Consider the following 16,675-nt stretch of genomic DNA (forward strand, 5'->3'; position numbering starts at 1 on the left):
AAGTTTTCTTTTTTTTGTGCTTTCCATTCTAGTCACGCATAATGTCAAGAAGCTAGACGACTTTCGTTACAGCGAGAAGCGGCCACGGCTCACAACGAAAGTCTCGTGTATCGCGCATTTCCATTTCAATCGAAGGAGGCGCACTGGTGGTAGTTTATTTGGTTGCTGAACTGAGAGCGCGATTCGGCCAGTGTAAGCATACGAGTGAAAGTGACGCACATGAAAGGCTATGCTATTTCCTTCTGGTGCTTATACTTTGTTTTGTACCAAAACCACCTACGATGGCAGTGCTGACGAAGATGCGTCAGCCGATAGCTGTTCGTTGTCTATTTGAGCAGGCGCTTTCCCGGATTCTATAACAGGGGCTGGATTTTTATTTGTTTAAAAGAAGAGACATCGGCCTGAGCTTATTCACTCTAACTTAATGCGCTGCTCTGAGGAAAGGGAAAAAGAAAAATTAGGGGCAGCTTCACACTAGTGGTGCGAAGACTGGGAAAACAGCGAAGCTGGCGACCCCACCTAACTTTATCTCGGTTCGGCCAAGTTTTTGCGAGGTTATGCTTTGAGACTCGGCCACGTTTTGGCCCAAGGAGCCCCAGGAGCAACGAACAATCGGTCATTAAAGTATCTGGACGCTCCTGGACGCTCAAACGATTTTGCTTGGTTTAGCGGGCTCGTAGCTCCGGATCTTCTGCGAATCGCCGACGTTTCGCCGCCGCTTCGGCGGCACGACACTCGGGATCGGACCAAAGCCGTCAGACTCGCTCTCGAGTAGCGGCGCGGCGGCTTTTGTGCTGCGCTTCCTCTTCTTGGGAGTGACGCTCTTCTTCGGCCGCCCCATCTTCGCGACGATGTGCTCGGTGCGGAGACGGTGGGGCTTTTGTGTCGCCGTGGCGGCGACGCGGAGCTATTTATCCCGTGGGTCGGCGCAATAACGTCACGTCTTAGCTCAGCCTCTGCGCAGCCGCGGCAACCATTCCGCATGGCGCGGTGACGTCATGGCTCGTCAAAGCTAAGTCGAAGCGATGCGGCGCGCGCGATGGAGTCATGGCTCACGCAGCTGTGGCACGGCTCGGCGTGGTCGGCGAAGCTGGGACGAAGTGTTGCTAGGCGAGGCATGGTGACGTTATCGGCAGGCGGAGGTTTTGCGGCGTAAACTCGACGGACCATCCCCGAGGTTAAACAGCTTCGCTAGTTCACAGAAGTTTGTGCCATTGCGCTTGGGCCCTTTCTGCACAACCTCCAGGATAGGCCCACATTTCGGGCGTGCACCACCGCACTACCTCAAATAAACACATCTTGTGGGAGTGCCCTGCAAACACCATATTCAAAAACACCGTACTTTCCAAATTACCACACAACCAGCGTCCTGGCAGCTGGGAGGAGTGGACCATTCCCCCACGAAGGTTTGAAAAACTATGGTGGCCGCTTCTGGTGCAGCACGTCAAGAACGTGCAGGGCCAAGAGGCATGAGCCTACCAGGAGGCCCGGACTTGGGCTTTAGTTCCTGCTAATAATAGTTCGGTGCTAATAAATGTTATTTCTCTCTCTCTCTCTCCAGCTTAAACAGCTTCGCTGCTAGTAATGAAAGGCGGATGAATGATGATGACAAGAACAGGCGCGCGCCGATCTGGTCAACACAGCAGCGCATTTGAAACAAAATTTGAGTCCAGTCATGTGTTGTGCAGAAATTGCATCATGCCTAGTACTGGTAGTGCAGTGCACCTCGGCTGGGGTCGAGGACACAGAATAATGTCCTCCGAGAACGGTCTGGCATTGATGATTTGCCAAGGAGGAGGTGAAAGTTTGTCGCTCGATCGTGTACGCGGGGCAGACGCTGAATATGTACGCTAGTGAGTAGTACATGGCGGCTGTCGCAGTTTGGGCTGCTCTCAGGACAGATGAAATCCACATAGCGCTGTGTGAATGCGAAAAGTCGCATTTCGCGCACCAAAATTGTGCTGTGGCGTTGGAGTTTAGGTCTACGTCCTCTCTGACAGCTTCAATGGCAACAGCTACCTTCATAGTGGTGACCACATGAAGCCGCAGGTGTTTCATGATGTCGCGTCATATTTCATGTAGCCACAACACTTTCACTCTCAAGTGCTCCTTGCGGTGCTCCTTCCGTTATGGCTATAGCCTGCAGCACTTCTCTTTTATCGCCATAGCAATCATACGGACACTCCAAGCAAATTTTCGTCATCAACGTCGGCGTTGCCGTGATGCCCTGCATATATTAAGATATATGTATGCTATAGGCTTGTCCATGCCGTATATTCAGTTTATATTCCTACGCTATTCAATCACTAAAGTTTCTCATATCAGGTGTTACGTTCTTCACTAAATTATTCCTTAGAATTTTGAAAACGGCAGCCCACAGACACATTTCTGAAACAGGACATTGACAGCGCATGCCTTTTATTTTAAATCTTCTCATACTTTGAAATATTAAAACTGCTAAACAATACCAGTGCTGAAACCTGAAAGGGATGTAATTTTATTGGCGCGGCTCCTTACGGGCAGCGCTGTGGCGTTTGCGCGACGCCATTACATGCCCTACATGTCTTGTGAAAGCTTTTAAGAGTGCCAGAAATATTCGCGCACCCATGTATACTGCGTGCAGGTTAGTCGGACCCGCGTATAGTTAGAACACCACCCGAGAAGTTTAAACGCAGCGTAAAAACCTTGATATTGCAGTCTGTGACAATGATTTTGTTTACAAAGAAAGTTCGCGAAGCAACACAAGGTAAAATAACCTATAAATATCTCATTTACCAACTGACACCAGTTTTGATGAACAGTAAGAATGTTTGACAAGTTAGTTTTACTGTTAAATACAAGATAGCTGCATACATGAGCTCGACCCATGGAACACGTTTTTTATGAGTGAACATATCAAGAACGTGGGCTTATAGTATACTATTTGACAAAATAATTATTTCTCCTTGGCTAACTTGACTGTCGAAATATGCATGACCGGAAGTTTTCAGGAGTCATTCGCTAGAGCACCGTTAAAAGGGTTTGCAGTGACAGACGCTCTTCCCTCCGCCGCGTGTCTAATATGTTTCAGATGGGCAAAGCAGTAATCTCCTCTAATAACCGAGTTGGAGTGTAATGCTCAAACAGAAAATTTTAGGTCCTTTTCGTTTGCAGGCTGAAAAAGATTGGCATGGAGAGAAAAATGAACCACTGAAGATGAGAATTGCAAAACAAGTTGATAAAAAACTAACGAAGTAAGGCGATTCGCTACATTTGGGTATCGTTTGTTTGTTGATGAAGCAAGCGAAACAATAACAACATTATACAGTCGCCTTCGGCTGTAAACGACTTGAGAACGTCAATGGTTTCTAATTCATTGTCTATCTCTTTTTTTTGTGTTGCCATTCTGTTTAAGCGTTTTTTTTTCTTTCTATATGTTTTTTTTTTCTTCCTTTCTGCGATTTAGTTCACCTAGCGTTCGCTTTAAAATGGTACAGGCATGCTTGAATTTGAAAGGTCACCAGGATGTAGTGCAGTCAAAATGTGCGATTAACAGTTGTCGACATACGCTGTTTATGATTGTTTTAGTTTAAAGCTCTGCAGAAAAAAAAAACAAAGAGAAATAGGCCGCTATTTCCGAATGGTAAGCAAAAGGAAGCAAACGTAGGAACGCGACACGAGAAATGCTGCTGGTTCTTGTGTGGCGTGTCTACCGCGTTGGAGCGCCTGAAGCTTACGTTGAACGAGATGTTTTCCAAAAGGCGCGCAAATAGTGATATCGAAGAAAAAGGCTACAAGGGTGAGCACAGCCACACCGGCATAATTGATGCGCAGGATACCTTATAAAGTAGTTTGACCCTTCTCACCGTGCTAATGCTAGAGAAACGTGTTGCAAGCAGACAATCGCCCAACAATAAAATGCGAGATGTTTTTCTTTTCTTTTTGTGCCGGACATCGCTTGTGGGCGCGTGAGACCCGTTAACATCATCTCATCGGTCAGCGCGAGTGAGACAAGTCCACGCTGTCAATTTCAGGAGAGCGTAGCCCCAAATTCTGCGCCGGAGAGAGCCATTCCGTCCGGCCACACCCTTTCTTTGATTCGCATTTCACCCGTCGCCGTTATTTTGCTTCTGGGGCTTCATAACTCAACCTGTTCGTTCTTCTCTTAGCGCTATACTCTCTCATCTTGCTTTTCAAACAGGGACTTTATTACGTTTCCGTCACCGTCACTGTCTATAGGATACGACCAAGTGTCTCGCCGCCTACACTTCCCCAAGCAGAACCAAAATGCCGAGCTGAAAGAAGCCCGGCAGATCCGTGCACGCAGGAGCGCATGCATAAACCGAGCAACAAACGTCATTGATCATGTCGCTGTGATACGCCGAGTTGGTCTTGCTTACATTCGCTTTTTTGTTTTTCGTTACGCGATTTTCTCATTCGAATGTTTAATGTTTACGCTTGACAAGATTAGAGACAAGGCTGAATTTCCGATGGGCTTGTAGACACAGATACATACAAGTAGAAAGAGAAAATAAAATGGAGGAAGCAGCGGGCTTGCCACTGCCACAGTCAAGAGCACGCTTGCCTGCTCTTCAGGAACAAGATCATCAAAACATAAAAATGAAAACTAGGAAGATGGACCGAAAGTAATGGAGAAATAAATAGAGCAAACGTCATAAAGAAAGGGGGGGGGGGGGGAGTGGAACACGGAAATAACGCTAAATTTCTTGCATACACAAGTTTCGGCGCACGTACTAAAGAAGCTCAGGCGGTCCGAATTAATCCGTCGTCCCGCCTAGCCCTGCAGTGCCCTATTTCGTGCACGAGCTAGGCAGATTTTGGCCATTCAAAGCCAGAGGGTGGCTCGGGGTCGTAAAATTCCACAAGCTAATAGAGAGTTTCAGCTTGTCCACTGCCTTCTTACCGTTTGCGGATTACCGGGAAACCGGAGCCGTGGAAGGAGGCGAAGCTGGCAGACATCTTGTGAAAATTTGTGCAATTCAGAAACAGGTTGATAAATGTTTACGGAGCATAATAATTATCGTCGAAGGAAAACCACAAAGTTCATGCATGTAAACGATTCTGCCGCTACCAATGATTTACTTCAGCAGTGAAGTAGAACATGTCGTTCACTGCAGTACTAGATTTGCGTGCTGGCTGGTTAGACTATGCGCCACCAAATGTCTCAGCTAGCACGGTTGATACTGTACACGTTCCCGGCAAACTCGGCACTGCATTAACGCTAACACGTTTGAGGACTAGCTAAAAGTGTTTATTATGTATTGGAGACATTTAGCTTGTCCTCATAATCCTTAAAAAGAAAGACATTTAGCTTGTCATTTAGCTTGTCCTTAGACATTTAGCTTGTCCTTGGTTACGGATAATACGGGGTTAGGGAAGCCATTCGTGTACTGCATTGGAAACGTTCGTAGCGACGTCTTGGGTTAGAAATAATTTGATCTGGGAGCGTTCTCTTCGAAGGGGGAAAAAAAGACGAGTGGGAGCTGCATCTTAACGATTAACTTGCTTCCGACACTTTACACCAGCCGCTAACCAGATTACGGTTGGCCAAATAACCAGGACGTGTCCTCTATGGTTACACTCGCCGCCGCTAAAGACGATACCGTCAACCCGGCCGCTCACGCAAACCTCCGCAGTAATCCAGTATTACGTAACCTGCTACACGTACAGGGGGAGTCTAAAACTCTCTAATATTTGATTTCGCGTTCACCCTGCTGTCCTCCACTCACCTTGGGCGAGGTTTTTTTAGCGGGCGGAAGCAAAGCGCGGGAGAGAGGGAATGCAAATGATGGCTCGTTTGCGGGTAGCCGCGCCGCGTTCGTGAACGTGTGCTCCGCACCCTCTCGGCCTCACAAACTCCCCGTGTTTACACGCGTGGTGGACAGGAGAGCATCGCGCTCCGGCCGTTAGCCGACTACAAAGCGGCGCTCGTTAGCGCGTGCGACACCCGATGCATATTTATTCAATGCGCTTGTGGCAACGTGACTTGTTGACCTATAACTTGATATCGCGGATGCCCACGAACTTCCACAGTTCCCAGCCATATTAAAACGTGCGGGGTCAAATAATGAACTTTAAGAACACTGCTTTTACGGTATTGTAATCAAATGACTGTTACAGCACGGTTCATTAATTGAAGTGATTGTTACGGGACGTATACGTACGAACGAAAGTAATTTGAGCCCTCTCGGGAAAAAAAAATTCGGAGTGCCCTCCGACGTCAGGTACGAAGTGAACTCTGTGGTGGACTCAGCGGGTTGTAATGGACACAGGTGACTTGTGCCGTATCCAATGTCCATTCCGTACGCAAACGTATCTGGGAGGAAAAAATGAATTTGTAGCATCGAACAATCTATGCGCGATACTAAAGTTTCATCCGTTTATCAAGTGATGTTTGCGGAAGGCGGTAATGAGGTAGTAGCGGCCTGTCATTCGTAGCCTTCACTCTGACAGCCTGGCTGACAACGCTGACTTTCCTCGGCACCATTAGAATGTTTACATTTCATAAAAATAAACTGTTAATTCAAGGGTTTCCTATGCTAATACCACGATCTGGTTATGAGGCACGCTCTTACAAGGGGACTCTTGATTAATTTTGACGACCTATACGTGAACTGTAGTTCGAAGTACGCGGCCATCTTTGCATTTCGGCAACACCTAAATGCGTCCGCTGTGACAGGGATTCAACTCGCCAACTCGAACTGTGCCGCGCAACGCCATTGCCACTGAAGTACCACGGCGGGTGGTACCTTAGGAAGTTATTAGTTCTAGTGCTCGTGAAAGCGTCCGCGAACAAATCCTGGCCGCGGCGGCCGCATTTCGATGGGACCGAAATCCAAAAACGTCTGTGTCCAGTGCATTGGGGACACGTCAAAGGTCCCCTGGTGGTCAGAATTAATCCGGAGTCCCCCACTACGGCGTGCCTCATATTCAGAGCGTAGTTGTCGCACGTAAACCCCCAGGATTCAAATTCAGTGAGTCCGCCTGCACTTTCCCACCTACACTCACTCACTCACTCACTTAATCACTCACTCACTCACTCACTCACTCACTCACTCGCACACTCACTCGCACACACACACGCACACACGCACACACACGCACGCACGCACACACACACTCGCACGCACGCACGCACGCACACACACACGCACGCACACACACACACACACACACACACACACACACACACACACACACACACACACACACACACACACACTCACTCACTCACTCACTCACTCACTCACTCACTCACTCACTCACTCACTCGCGCACTCACTAACTGGCCCACTCGCGCACTTGCGCAAACACGCACACACACACATGCATACACACACGCATTCACTCACACATACTCACACACGCACACACACACGCACTCACTGACTCTCACACGCCCACATACACACGCGCAAACTCACTCACTCACTCACACAAGCACGTACGCACGCAAAATCACATGCATGCACACACACTCCCTGCCTCACTCAATTCCTCACTCACTCAATCCCTCACTCACTCACTCACTCACTCACTCACTCACTCACTCACTCACTCACTCACTCACTCACTCACTCACTCACGCACGCACGCACGCACACACAGGCACCTCCACGTTTGACATGCCTGACAACTGCTGCACATGGACAACGAAAGCGAAGTGAGTGGAAGGAACAATCTGTCAGCAGCTGTTCTCTCGTTAATCTCAGTTTACTCGGTAATCAACAAAAGCCTCGGGGCTGACGAGAGGACGGACAGTCCACCTGCACACTCATAAGATGGTCGATTTGCTCGAAGCAAAAAGAAAAAAATAATAATAAAAAAAAAAGATCACGCTGGGAGAAGACAGAGGAGAGCCACGCGCATGCAGCACTTTTATTCTTGCGCGGCCTTCCGTCACGCCACCTCCCGCCGCAGATAAATGACCCCTCGCGTCCGCGCTCTATCCTGCAAGGAGAAATCCAGACAAAACAACAACAACAAAAAAAAAACAGGCCGTTCCTGTGAAAAGCAAGGAAACCATCCCCAAGTTCCGACGCTGCCGGCCATAGGGGGAGTAAGGTCGAGGGTTGGCGGGCGAGGGCGCTGTAGCAGCAGAACCGAGGGGAAGAGAATGACATGGTGAGAGTATGGCAGGACACAGGGCGCAGCAATATGAAATAGAACAAGCGGTGTAGATAAGAGCAAGATAAGAAAAATACAGAAAGACGGAAGGAAAGAAACAAATAAAGAAAGCGGAATTTGTTGGTAGGGAAAGAAAGCAAGGGAGAAAGGAACACAAGAAGCTAGGAGATAAAAGAAAAAAAAAACACAGAAAGGAAACCTACATGCCGTAGAGAAGCAACAGCACAAGAAATTCCACGCTGCCGAGCGGTGCTAGAGGGGCGTTATGAATGTCTAGCGAAGTCGGCACTGCGTGAAGCGTGGCGAGCTGCCGCTCGGCGATGCTGGAGGAGGGTGCGCGGGTGCTGTCTGTGCCGCGTCTTTATGTTTGATCGGCACGCCGCCGTCCACGCCGGGCCTCCTCTAGGCTGCGTCAGACCAGGAAGGGCGGCAACGGCGGACGTGGGCGCAGGAAGACGCCGGCGGTCTCCACGTCGGAGGAGGGCTACTTCTCCATCATTTTCGCGGTCGCGCTCCTCGCAGAAAGGATTGCGGCGCGGACAGCGGAAGCGGAAATGACGAGAGCAGAAATTGTGGCGGCCGCGGCGGCTCGCCACAGCCGAAAGGAGGGCAGGACGCCGGCGCTGCTGAATTATTGCTTCACTTTCAAACGGAGGTCTTAGATCAAGAACCGGCGGCCCGTAGGATGGCTCCTTCGAGGTGAAAGCGACTATCGCGGAGGAGCAAAAGCTTGAAGGGTGGCGGTCGACGCTATAGAGAAGGGATGTGTCTCTCCCATCATTTCACTGCCTGCGGGTGGGCTGCGCTGTCACAGCGTCTTGACGCACAGTTTTGTTCGGGGAGAGCCCGTGGCATGCTTGCCATGGAAGCGTCTATCAGTGGCTCTGTGCTGCGCCCTGGCACCCATCGCCCGCTGCGCGATGCCCCTCCTCAGATGCCTGACCTTCTCGAGTTTTTTTCACATTAGAGGAAAGCACGGCTTGGCTTCTTTTCACGCCGAAATGCCTATCCCGGAAATGAAGGAATCCCGTAAGGCAACTGAGGAAAGGGAAAACGAAATAGAAAGATGAGGGAGAGGGTAGCCAATCAGTCGTTTTTTTTTTTTTTCTGGTTAACGTCCCGGCGTTCTCTTTCTCTCTGTAAAGCCTTTGGCGCTCCATGGCATCTGCTTATGCCGTTCACTCGTCTATCTTCGACGTCTCTTCTTTTTTCTTACTTGATATTGGTGATATATTTCTTCCAATGAGTAGCCACCGATCAATGTGTCTCTAAATATTGCGCTTCGAGCAGAATTGCTTTTGGATGGATAAAGCTGCAATGGATAAGTTGCAATAAATAAACGTGTAGTTTATCCATTGCTAGATATCCTTTATTTTAATGAATAACCGCAATCAGTGCTGTGAAAACATAGCGTCGCTAGTGGACATACATATGCAAAGAGAAACGTCTTAGGTGTGAATCTAGCCTAGGCGTGAAGGTCACAAATGTTTTACGTCGAAAACATTGTTTGACATTGGTTGTAGGCTTTGGCTGTTATATGATAGTAATCGAGATTGACCGGTACCTGTTCTTACGAAGAGTTCTGGTGTACGGATTGCTTTGGGACTACGGGCCCACTGGTTTAACGGATGTCGTAGCACGTGTAAGGTCACTGATTTGCCTTTTACAGCGAAGCCGTTAAGGGCTAGTTACCCTTGTCTGCGTGTAGAAAAAAACTATCATCATCATCAGCATTTTGGCTCCATGTGCGTGGTGGTTTCCCGCCAGTTGTGCCTTAGCTGCTTTAGCACAGGTGTCAAAACGGATGACTAACATTACTAACAAGTCATGGCATCAGTAACACCACATGCTCGTCAGTTACATCACGATTAACGATAATAAAATCACGTGTGGCGCATACCCGCATTGGATATGCTGGTATGAGCCGGGGACAAGAAAGAAAGAAGGAAGGAAGGAAATAAAGAATGAGAGAAAGAAGGAAGGTAAGAAAGAAATCACGTGTGGCTCATAACCGCGTTGGATATGTGGGTATGAACCGTCGAGAGCAGGAGCGGGAGAGATCTAACAGGATCCTGACGATGCCGTGCAGTGTGCCGTGGCTATGAACGCTGAGGCTCAAACGCTAGTTTATGACGATGGACCGGACTTGGTGAAGCAAACGCACTACTTGGCCATCGCGCCGCGAGAAAACAAGACGCCGGTGTCATTGCACTTTGACGAAAATGCCGAAGATACTCAGTATAATCAATAATAATAATAATAATAATAATAATAATAATAATAATAATAATAATAATAATAATAATAATAATAATAATAATAATAATAATATACAAATTCGCTATAGTAATATTCTCTACAGTAGACTCACCATAGTTACAGCTTCACTGGCTTCGATCTTCACAGCCGTGGAGGAGCTCTGATTTTTATTTTATTTCAAGTTTTCTCGATGCAGCCACTGCGGCAGCTGTAAGTAGTAATACTGTCAGGTAGCTAATTATTCTGTATTTTGCTTCCCTTCCAGGAACGCCTACCAGACTAACCAAACATCAGGCGAAGAAAGCGTATTGCTGGTAAGTGCTCACTTCGACACAAAAAACGCATCAAGAATTGCAGCACGTATCTGCCAAAACTACGCTAGACAACTGATACATCTCGTTCAGTACAAACTCACCCTATGAGCATGTTCTTTCGAATATGCTTTTAACAGCGAAGCTGTTCTAGCTAATTGTAAAAAGTGGCGCCTGCTGTCGCAAAACCTCGCCGACCTATGACGTCCCTGCGTTGCCTAGCAACCAGCTCGCGAAGCGGTGTGTGCCTCGCCTCCTCTCCGTGCCGTGCATGGAGATTTTTGTAGAAAGGGGTGAAAAGTTGGGTTAAGTGCAACGCGATAACTGTCTCTCAATAGAGGACACCTCAACCGCGTGTACATGTTGCCTTGACATGGGATGTTAAGGAAAGGGAAAGAGAGCATGCGCGTGGCGCGCGAAATGCTCGGGAGAGCGAAAGAGAAAATGAGAGCGACATAGAAAATGAGAGTGACATAGAGACAGAAACAAATTGTAGTAGCACCAATGAGGCAATGCGCAGAGCTGCTGCCGACGCCGCCCGCGTTGCCTAGCCGCGCATGCGCCAAAGCAGTAGCGATGACGTCACCTTGCGTTGCTTAGTAACCGCCAGCGCAGGTGCGCGCTCGCTTCGCCCGACACAGACACGGCTCCTGCCTGTCTGCGTTTGTGGCATGCCAGGAACACTGCTGCTCGTAGGCGCCGACACGTCCAACGCTAGTCACGCGAAATGTCGCGATAGGAAAGGTACCTCGGATAACGATCGCTCGAGAATACCTTCCCTACATGCGTAGTTAAGTTAAACCAAGTTAATACCTAGCAGCAACCAAGTTAATACCTATCAGTAGCAGCCAGTAAGAGTTGAGGATTTACACTTTCGCTGTGCCCAAGGTTGGCACGACCGAGTTCAAACTTTCCCGCGTTTTTTTAATGTTAAAACTTTGAAGGCATGCGGGTCGCCTAGCTTTGGAATTACTTACAATAAACATACATATAAGCACCTCATGCAAGAGAGTATGTCTGAAACAATTTACGCGTGCCTCCAACAATCGAGTTACTTGAAGAAGCAAACAAGGAGTAACTTGTATGTTCTTTAGGGAAGTCACAGAGTAAGCTTTTCAGTATGCCACAAGGAGCATCCCTCGAGGCATATTCTGTAAACTTGCTACATAAAATTATTAATAAAATGAACATTCTAACAGAATTTAAAGTGCTAGGTTTTGTTTGGAAAAGGAACCTGTAATAAATTTATTCAAAATAAAGAAAAGCCAGTGCACCCAGGCGCACTGCAGAGTCTTACATTGTTTTCTTACTCGTGATAAGGGTTTGTTGCAGACACGACCGACAAGCGTTGAGCTTGGCTGTGAAATAGAAGGAAGCTCAGCGGCCGCACTAAACTTTCCGCTCAGTGTTCTCGGCAGCGAAGCGACTTTCCGCGGCCGGAATGTACACCCGTGAGCAAACGTATACGGACCACAAGGTCGCCGAAAAAACTGAATTTCTTCGTAATTAACATGCATAAACTGAAATTTACGAGTACACTGGAAAGTTCGCAATGCCAAGTTTAGACTGCAGTCCTCAATTTCAAGTTGCATTCGTAGGCAGTTGAAAAAAAATCTGCTTTAACGCGCAATTCCTGGTCCGTATACTTTTACTCACGGGTGTACGTTGTTCGTGATAACGGAAGCGCCATCGAGCAGCATTTCATTGAAGGAATGCCACGTATCTAAGTATGCCAGAAAACTCTGCGATGTTAACTGCCGTCAATACTTACTTACTTGCACATATTTCTAATAACAAACGTCAGATGCGCATTTATATTTGAAATTGGGCAATAATGTTCCTAATGCCAATACGTAAAGACGCATTAAAGGTGCGATAGAGCGTTCTCGATGAAACAGCGCTCAAAGGAACGACGTTTGATGAAATGGGTGGGACCAAATGTAAATGCGTGGGATTTTCGGTTTGCACGGCTTTCTCGGATCAAAATGTTCTCGTGAGCTCCGCAAATGCTAAGAAATCTAGTCGGTCAAGTTGAAATAGTTCGTGGCATGGTCAAACGCCGGTTAATGTAAGCCACGTGCCAAAAAACCAAAGACGTCTTTGTTTTGTTGGCACGTGGCTTACATTAACCTGCGTTTGTACGCTGGTCTTCTAACGAAAACATGGTAAGGAATTTCTCCGTAGCACATATCTGGTTCATTTTGACGCATTTAGCCAGAACCAAGACAATACGAGAGCTGGAGTTAAGGTAAGAGCTAAGGCAACATAAGGGAAGATAAAACGTAAACCAAGGTTTACCGAAAAGCATGACGCTGTTCCTCTGATAATGGAGAGACACAAAAGCTCAATGATGTTCGAGTTTGATAGCCTTACAGCACGCTATAAATGGACTGAAATAGATGTAGTGCTTTCTACGCGACGCTATCCTCGATAGTCGAGCTGTTTTCAACCAGTGCGTAGCTGCCGAGTAATAATAAATAAAATAGCCTAACACAGAGACCTCACTTTCTTCTTGTCATTGAGGTACTCGATCGAAACGATGCAAGTATGCGCCAATGCAGGATCGCAAAACGTATCCAGGCAACATTACTTTTAATGGAGAATGGTAGCATATATATGAAACAATTTGTGAAAGTCGTTTTTCATAAGGCAAAGAAAAAAAAAGAACAATCTAGCTGCACGGGATGTGATGCTACCGTTGTGTTGATGCTCTATAGACTTTGTATCGCGGCAGCAAGCTTCGTGTATACCAACGCTTTCGTGGCACCTTGTAAGGTTGATAGAGCGTGTTCTTGTGACCCTGCTTGCCAATAGTCACTTCATCAGCTTGAGTACTTCCTGCAGTATTGTGCGCAACTTGAGCGCGGGCAGGCTTAATTTGCTTTATTATTACTCCGCCTTCGTTTAAGTACTGTGCGGTGAACCTAATGAGTGATTCACTACCAAGTTGAAGCGGGTTCGAATAAACGACATCCTTACTCGTTTTCACTTTGGTAATGTGCAAGCGTCTAGGAAGACACTGGCCTGGCTTACTAAGCGAATGATCCCGTACAAAGCGTACCGCAGACCATTTGGAAGTGTGGAACACAAAGCCGTACATCAGCCCCACGATCGCGCTTCGTTAATAAGAGGATAAAAGTAAACACCTCATTGCAGTCGCTTCGGCCGAATTCCAATGAATTAGACGCGCCGACTGCGACAACAAAAGCCCCAAGGGGTTGCGGCGCAGCGGGACGTGAACGGGAACGGACAATGGAAAGGCCCTGTGGGTCAAAGCTAGCCGGCACAGAATTTTGGGACCAAAGAGCGGATGACCTGCGAAAGGCTGCGAGCGACCGGCCGAGAATGCCGGAACTCCCGAAGGGAAAGGCAGGGGCGACACTAAACCGAGAGTGAGGAGAAAGGAAGCTTCTCAGGGACAAACGCCACCCCTTTCCTCGCTACCCAGCTGTTAAAATAGCTTTCTGTCATGAAACGAAAGAAATAATTAGAAACACAATGCTGCAACAGAGAGGTATGTTTCGCCCAAGAAGCGCAGAAACGCAAGAAAAGTAAGACACTACTAGCTTGGGAACAAAAACCTTTCTCTCCCTCTCTTTCCTCGTGTAGAACAAAGAAGGCCCGGACAAACAAAACAAAGGGCAGGAATGAGTGACAAAAAATCTTTGAAGGGCGCAGAATGGGCCAGCAGGCTAAAGGAACGAGGGCTCGGGTCAGTTGCATGGAAAGGTTTAAGGCTAGGGGGGCAGAAAAGCGAAAGCCCGGTCGAAGAGAATGGAAACAGACGTGGCAGCCGAAGGGGAAGAAGGCAAATGGCTGGTAGAAACTAGCAGGGAGAGCCATTCTTCAATTGCCCTCGCGGTGAACCGGTAGCAGCAGCGGACGCACAAAGCAGCACTGCAGTGTCCAGCCAGCCACGGAAGCGGGCACAGGAGAGAGAGAGAGAGAGAGAGAAAAAAGCCCTGCTGCACCCATGGGTTCGGGCAGGCTTTTCTTTTCTTTCTGCTTCGCTTCGCGAGAAAGCGTTGAGGCCTAAGCCAGGTGTGTTTGCCTGATAGGAAGGTAAAGAGAGCACGTAGTACACGAGCACCTCGTTATCGCGACCAACCTTCGTGAGTTACGCAGCACCAACAACGTCCAAAGTAGCTCCCGTACACAACCCACACCACGCCCGCCAACGCAACCCCCCCGTCTCCACCTCCTGTCACCCTCCGGAACAAACGCTGCCTGGCAAGCGAGAAAGGAGGCGTGCCACGTTGGATGCTGTACGGCCGCTCTTGATGCTCCTATAGGCGGCCGGCGGCGTAGCCCTGTCCGCGCTGCCGTAGGAGACGACGGCGGGCGAAGACGCTGCTGCGAAGCCGTTATGGGGCAGACCGCCAGATGACTCTGATAAATTGGTCGCTTTCAAGGCACGCAGGCAGCGCCTCGTGAAACGCCGACGAGGGAGTCTGCTGGCACGATACAATGATTTTTCTGTGCAATATATGGTTGTCTGCTTTGCCCGCATTGCTAACGGACAAAGCACCGCTCTGCCTACTGCTGTACGCCACTTACATGCTTTTCATTCGACAGCGGTTGTATCAGCTTCCTCTTCCACCAACGGTGCCCGGGAATAGTGGTTCCCTCGCGCACCTGCTGTCCTTACTGTCCGTTTCCTTTCTTCTGCTGCTCAATCATCTCACATTCAGTCACGGCTCAATGGACTTCTCGGTAATGAGTTTTTTTTTTTTTTTTTTTTTTTAGGAAGTTCCCAAGGGAAAGAGCCCTTAGCCTGACGTGACATTGTTTCGGTCTACTGGTCACGTGTTCGCGCAACGACAAAGCTCTTGCCTCTCATCGATGCCATTCCGACGGGGGCTAGAGGTCCTATCACCTAAAGAGGATCTTGGCGTTTTATTTTTATTTTTTTATAGTTTGATATAGCGAGGTTGTCGTGAAGGAACTTGGCTATTTTTCCAGATACGTTTACAGTTATAAAAGATTCATGTCACTGTTTGCAGATACGCAGTATCACGTTTCTGTAAAGTCACTTGACTGCTCATTAGGTTTGTACAGGTGCTCTAGTCAGTGCCTACGTGTGAAAAACGATTCATCAAGTGCGCACAAGCAAACATTGTCTGAGTAGCAGCTGATAATCCTACTGAGTTCGCCAGGTCAACACTGCAGAGCGTAATTGACTAACACAAAAGAAAGGAGGCTTTTAAAGTAATGCGCAGTACTTTGTACCCTATAATAGCAACCAAACATGTCATGCACGTCAACTCACTGGCTTGGTGTGTTCAACCAAGCATCGTTATACGTTCTCGTTTTGAGTAGGCTACGCGTCTGCTTCGACACATTCTCGAATGTACCTAAATTAGCACGCGTCACTAAGGCATATGCCTGTAAAGCTTCTTTCCCACTCTATATTCGCCCAGTTAGGTTTCAATTGGTTTATTTTTTTTCTTCGCTAACCTAAAGGACTGGTACTTCAAGCGGATTACCTGGAGGTGATCTTTTTCCTTTGTGTGGTTGCAACAAATCTCTGATGCCTTGTTTGAATAATCGCGTCAACTAAGTATTATATTTTTGAAAAAATCTCTTGGCATCAAGTAAAAAAAATTACTGAGGATATCGCAAAACAGTCAGGCTTGCACAGCGACATCATTAGCCAACTTTCCGGGAGGGTCGCAGTTATTAAACCCTGCAGTCATATCTGTACGTTCAGTTGAAAAACTGCAGCAAGGGAAAAGTGCTTGAATGACACTTCTGCTCCCCTGCGCACTCGTATTCCCCCTGATGACAAAACGTAAAGAGAGATACTTTACTACACTTACACTTTTCTCTAGCTTATCGGCAGTGCCAGATATGGAAAGTGAGTTCCACTTGAATTCACGCGGCGACACTCTCTGGCGGGCTTGTTTTACACACGGAGGAACTAAATTATATAAGCACTCTTCGAAATTTAAAGGTTAACCAGCGATCGTTAGAGCTCC

The 16,675-nt window shown here is 47.8% G+C and overlaps 1 protein-coding gene across 1 annotated transcript in view; it reads left to right on the forward strand.

Moving 5' to 3' along the window:
* LOC119455534 (uncharacterized) overlaps positions 1-16,675 on the forward strand; it is a 189,190-nt gene that overhangs the window by 110,183 nt on the left and 62,332 nt on the right. The window contains exon 3 of the mRNA XM_049669029.1: positions 10,652-10,700. The gene's annotated coding sequence lies outside the window, so the exon portion shown is untranslated. The remainder of the gene's footprint in view (positions 1-10,651; positions 10,701-16,675) is intronic.

Source organism: Dermacentor silvarum, chromosome 6 (genome assembly GCF_013339745.2).
Source record: "Dermacentor silvarum isolate Dsil-2018 chromosome 6, BIME_Dsil_1.4, whole genome shotgun sequence".
Classification (NCBI taxonomy): Eukaryota; Metazoa; Arthropoda; class Arachnida; order Ixodida; family Ixodidae; genus Dermacentor; species Dermacentor silvarum.